The sequence below is a fragment of the Oncorhynchus tshawytscha genome, unplaced genomic scaffold, assembly GCF_018296145.1.
Source record: "Oncorhynchus tshawytscha isolate Ot180627B unplaced genomic scaffold, Otsh_v2.0 Un_contig_3872_pilon_pilon, whole genome shotgun sequence".
In the NCBI taxonomy this organism is placed as follows: Eukaryota; Metazoa; Chordata; class Actinopteri; order Salmoniformes; family Salmonidae; genus Oncorhynchus; species Oncorhynchus tshawytscha.
The window spans coordinates 373307-379982 of record NW_024609762.1 but is presented as its reverse complement, the minus strand read 5'-3'; positions in this window follow the sequence as shown (position 1 = coordinate 379982).

Genomic DNA, 6676 nt, shown 5'->3' with positions numbered 1-6676 from the left:
CTCTACTCACCATGACTGGTACCTATTGACATGAGGTCTCTACTCACCATGACTGGTACCTATTGACATGAGGTCTCTACTCACCATGACTGGTACCTATTGGCATGAGGTCTCTACTCACCATGACTGGTACCTATTGACATGTCTCTATTCACCATGACTGGTACCTATTGACATGTCTCTACTCACCCTGACTGGTACCTATTGGCATGATGTCTCTACTCACCATGACTGGTACCTATTGACATGATGTCTCTCCCTACTCACCATGACTGGTACCTATTGACATGATGTCTCTATTCACCATGACTGGTACCTATTGACATGAGGTCTCTACTCACCATGACTGGTACCTATTGACATGTCTCTACTCACCATGACTGGTACCTATTGGCATGATGTCTCTACTCACCATGACTGGTACCTATTGGCATGATGTCTCTACTCACCATGACTGGTACCTATTGGCATGATGTCTCTACTCACCATGACTGGTACCTATTGACATGATGTCTCTACTCACCATGACTGGTACCTATTGGCATGATGTCTCTACTCACCATGACTGGTACCTATTGACATGTGGTCTCTACTCACCATGACTGGTACCTATTGACATGTGGTCTCTACTCACCATGACTGGTACCTATTGGCATGATGTCTCTACTCACCATGACTGGTACCTATTGGCATGATGTCTCTACTCACCATGACTGGTACCTATTGACATGATGTCTCTACTCACCATGACTGGTACCTATTGGCATGATGTCTCTACTCACCATGACTGGTACCTATTGACATGTGGTCTCTACTCACCATGACTGGTACCTATTGACATGTCTCTACTCACCATGACTGGTACCTATTGGCATGATGTCTCTACTCACCATGACTGGTACCTATTGACATGTCTGCCCCCTTGAGTTTTTCCACTTTACAGCCTTATTCTAAAATGAATTACACTTTTTTTTTTTAATCAATCTACACACAATACCCCATAATGACAAATCAAAAACAATTTTTTTATTTGTAGATTATTTATTTTTTTAGCAAATGTATAAAAATAATACTGATGACGTTTACATACGTATTCAGACCCTTTACTCAGTACTTTGTTGAAACACCTTTGGCAGCGATTACAGCCTTGAGTCTTCTTGGGTATGACGGTACAAGTTTGGCACACCTGTATTTGGTGAGTTTCTCCCATTCTTCTCTGTAGATCCTCTCAAGCTCTGCCAAGTTGGATGGGGAGCGTCGCTGCACAGCTATTTTCAGGTCTCTCCAGAGATGTTTGATTGGGTTCCAGACCGGGCTCTAGGCCACTCATGGACATTCAGATACTTATCCCGAAGGCATTCCTGTGTTGTCTTGGCTGTGTGCTTTAGGGTCGTTGTCCTGTTTAAAGGTGAACCTTCACCCCAGTCTGAGGTCCTGAGCGCTCTGGAGCAGGTTTTCATCAAGTATCTCTCTGTACTTTGCTTTGTTCATCTTTCCCTCGATCCTGACTTCTCCCTGCCGCTGAAAAACATCCCCACAGCATAATGCTGCCACCACCACGCTTCACCGTAGGGGGTCGTACCATGTTTCCTCCAGACGTGACGCTTGGCATTCAGGGAATCTTGTTTCTCATGGTCAGAGTCCTTTAAGTGACTTTTGGCAAGCTCCAAGCGGGCTGTCATGGGCCTTTTACTGAGGAGTGGCTTCCGTCTGGCCACTCTACCAAAAAGGCCTGATTGGTGGAGTGCTGCAAAGATTGTTGTTATTCTGGAAGGTTCTCCCATCCCTACAGAGGAACTCTGTCAAAGTGACCATTGGGTTCTTGGTCACCTCCCTGACCAAGGCCCTTCTCCCCCGATTGCTCAGTTTGGCCAGGCGGCCAGCTCTAGGAAGAGTCTTGGTGGTTCCAAACTTCTTCAATTTAAGAATGATGGAGGCCACTGTGTTCTTGGGGACCTTCAATGCTGCAGAAATGTTTTGGTACCCTTCCCTGATCTGTGCCTCGACACAATCCTGTCTCGGTGCTTACGGACAACTCCATTGACCTCATGGCTTGGTTTTTGCTCTGACATGCACTGTCAACTGTGGAACCTTATATAGACGGGTGTGTGCCTTTCCAAATCATGTCCAATCAATTGAATTTACCACAGGTGGACTCCAAGTTGTAGAAAAATCAAGGATGATCATTGGAAACAGGATGCACCTGAGCTCAATTTCATGTCCCAAAGCAAAGGGTCTGAATACTTATGTAAATAAGTTATTTCAATTTTTTATTTTTTATAAATGTGCTTAAATGTAAAAAAATATATTAAAAAAATAGGCGTTTGTCAGTATGGGGTATTGTGTGTAGATTAAGAAACAATTTAATCCATTTTAGAATAATTCACGGTAGCTATCATCAACTATGTTGCTAGCTAGCTAGCTACCTACCTTGACATTGCTAACAAGGTGAATATTTTTTATCTAAAAAAAATATTTAAAAAATAGAATTACACCATCTTTTGTGTAATATTTTTTTGTACCTGTTCTGGAGACATTGTTGCAAAAAATGTAATCGAATCATTTTCAATCTTATCCATACCTGTTATCACATCGGCATCCACAGTCTCAAACATCCTGACTCTGTTGGGTTGTCACTAGTTGCCACAAAGTCTCAGCAGGGACTAACAATGAGAGCTGGGGATTCTGGGATATTGTGTTCTAATCTATAAAGTACTACTTTGCCAGAAGGGTCTCCAAAATCACATGTGCACACAGTAATGCATAGAGGACTAGGGGACAGAAGAGGGCTTAACACTTTTTTGGTTACTACATGATTCCATATGTGTTATTTCATAGTTTTGATGTCTTCACTATTATTCTACAATGTAGAACATAGTAAAAATAAATAAAAAACCCTTGAATGTGGTGTGTCCAAACTTGTGACTGGTACTGTATGAGAGAGAGACAGGGTGTTTGGGTACTGTGGGATTCTTTAATCAGTTTGTCTCGTTAGACAGGTCAGAGTTTGTTTGAAGTTGTTGAGTGGTATGGAGTTTTTTTTGGCAATACACTGTAGACTTGTGTTTCAAAGTAGAGAGACCCACAGTAGCTACTGTAATTTAGTGCTGGCAGTGTCTGCTGTGGCAGGTACAAGTTACCTGAAAAATATCTGATCTCTCCATGTTCTAATCTCAAAGTGCACCAAATCCATGCATTTACAGGTGAAGTCAGAAGTTTATACACCTTAGCCAATTACATTTAAACTCAGTTTTTCACAATTCCTGACATTCCCTGTTTTTGGTCAGTTAGGATCACCACTTTACTTTAAGAATGTGAAATGCCAAAATAATTGTAGAGAGAATGATTTATTTCTTTCATCACATTCCCAGTGGGTCATAAGTTTACATACACTCAATTGGTATTTGGTAGCATTGCCTTTAAATTGTTGAACTTATGTCAAAGTTTCAGGGAGCCTTCCACAAGCTTCCCACAATAATTTGGGTGAATGTTGGCCCATTCCTTCCTGACAGAGCTGGTGTAACTGAGTCAGGATTGTAGGCCTCCTTGCTCGCACACGCTTTTTCAGTTCTGCCCACACATTTTCTATAGGAATGAGGTCAGGGCTTTGTGATGGCCACTCCAATACCTTGACTTTGTTGTCCTTAAGCCATTTTGTCACAACTTTGAAAGTATGCTTGGGGTCACTGTCCATTTGAAATACATCCACAAGTACACCTCCAATCGACTCAAATTATGTCAATTAGCCTATCAGAAGCTTCAAAAGCCATGACATTTTCTGGAATTTTCCAAAGGCACAGTCAACATAGTGTATGTAAACTTCTGACCCACTGTAATTGTGATACAGTGAGTTAAGTGAAATAATCTGTCTGTAAACAATTGTTGGAAAAATTACTTGTGTCGTGCACAAAGTAGAGGTCCTAACTGACTTGCCAAAACTATAGTTTGTTAACAAGAAATTTGTGGAGTGGTTGAAAAATGAGTTTTAATGACCCCAACCTAAGTGTATGTAAACTTCCGACTTCAACTGTAGCTGTTAATGTTTATTTTTGGGGGGTGGGGGAGGATGCCCACAAACCCCCCTACTGGCTGTGGTCTAAGCACCCAATGTTTTAAAATCCTAGAAATACCATTGTTGGTCAACAGCTTATTTTGGCATGCGAAAAAAATCAAACCTATTCTGAATAAATGTTGGATTTCACATCTAACCCTACACTCGTTAAAAACCCACCACCCTACTCCACTAAATCTATCTAGTCGTACTTCAGGCCAACAGCCTGAAAGGACAGGACACCATCTTCTCAACTCTACACGCTGTCTCTCTTCTCGTTCAACCCAATACTTCTCTGCAGCTGCCACCACAACCTGTATTTTCTGCGACTTATATTCCATCCCTTCAGTGAAGTTGATAACTATTAGCTATGAACGCTAAAAAGACAATCTTACTGAAGCATACATCACTCCTCGGCCTATCCCTCTGTACTGGTACAGATCTACTACTAACACCCCTCTCAGGATCCCTCCCTCTGTACTGGTACAGATCTACTACTAACACCCCTCTCAGTCCCTCCCTCTGTACTGGTACAGATCTACTACTAACACCACTCCTCTCAGTCCCTCCCTCTGTACTGGTACAGATCTACTACTCACACCAGTCCTCTCAGGATCCCTCCCTCTGTACTGGTACAGATCTACTACTAACACCACTCCTCTCAGGATCTGGTACAGATCCTCCCTCTGTACTGGTACAGATCTACTACTCACACCAGTCCTCTCAGGATCCCTCCCTCTGTACTGGTACAGATCTACTACTAACACCCCTCTCAGTCCCTCCCTCTGTTCTGGTACAGATCTACTACTAACACCCCTCTCAGTCCCTCCCTCTGTACTGGTACAGATCTACTACTAACACCACTCCTCTCAGGATCCCTCCCCTTGACACATCTTCCTCTACTTCCTTCACTGCCTCAGCATATGACAACTTCTGCACTACTCTAACCCTGGAAACCTCAACCTGCCTCTCTCTTACGGGGACATGTCTGATCCCCAGAACCCATGGGCACCCCTACAATTAACACATACCACTACTTTCCCCAATGCTACACATTCCTTTGTCTCATGCTCTTCTCACACCTAGGAACCTCCCTCCTACACACTTCTGCCACCTAGGAACCTCCCTCCTACACACTTCTGCCACCTAGGAACCTCCCTCCTACACACTGCCGCCACCTAGGAACCTCCCTCCTACACACTGCCGCCACCTAGGAACCTCCCTCCTACACACTGCTGGGTCCACCTAGGAACCTCCCTCCTACACACTGCTCACCACCTGCTGCCACCTAGGAACCTCCCTCCTACCTACACAATGCTGCCACCTAGGAACCTCCCTCCTACACACTGCTGCCACCTAGGAACCTCCCTCCTACACACTGCTGCCACCTAGGAACCTCCCTCCTACACACTGCTGTCACCTAGGAACCTCCCTCCTGGGACACACTGCTGCCACATGCCCATAAGCTTGACACCTGTAACAACCATAATGTATTCGGGGTCCACAAAACTTGTACAGGATAACTGAAATATCCTAACATCACTTGGTCGGGGTCAAAGACTCCATAATCAGAAACGACAGACGATGACTCTTCTGTTTCACCACCACTACCTGTAATCACGTAACAACGCAACATCACGAACACTGGGAGTCTTCCCCTTCAGTGGCTCCACTTCCACATTTACCACTACCTCAGTAATCACCATAACAACAAACATCACGAACACTGGGAGTCTTCCCTTCAGTGGGTCCACTTCCACATTTACCACTACCTCAGTAATCACCATAACAACGAACATCACCAACACTGGGAGTCTTCCCCTTCAGTTGGTCCACTTCCACATTTACCACTACCTCAGTAATCACCATAACAACAAACATCACGAACACTGGGAGTCTTCCCCTTCAGTTGGTCCACTTCCACATTTACCACTACCTCAGTAATCACCATAACAACAAACATCACCAACACTGGGAGTCTTCCCCTTCAGTGGGTCCACTTCCACATTTACCACTACCTCAGTTATAACTCCCTTCAATGGTGCTCTTTTCTTGAGAGCAAAAACAATTCACATTTATTGCCCATATTCAACGTGGAGCGCCTTCTCCCTCTGACCAGCAGACACAAACAATTATCACAACACCACTTCTGGTTACCCTCACCGATTCCACAGCACCCAACTCCTTTCACACCCACCCTGAAACCTCTAATGGATCAGCCAAAAGGCCTGGGCTCCACTTTCTCCAAACATGTCACTCCTACAGTCACAGATTCATCATTATCCTGACCATCATTATATCACTCCTACAGTAACAGATTCATCTTTATCCTGACCATCATTATCATCATTATATCACTCCTACAGTAACAGACTCATCATTATCCTGACCATCATTATATCACTCCTACAGTAACAGACTCATCATTATATCACTCCTACAGTAACAGACTCATCATTATACCACTCCTACAGTCAGACTCATCATTATACCACTCCTACAGTAACAGACTCATCATTATACCACTCCTACAGTAAGACTCATCATTATATCACTCCTACAGTAACAGATTCATCATTGCAAGCTTCAGGCTCTGAGAATTCTACCACCTCCTATAATTCACCA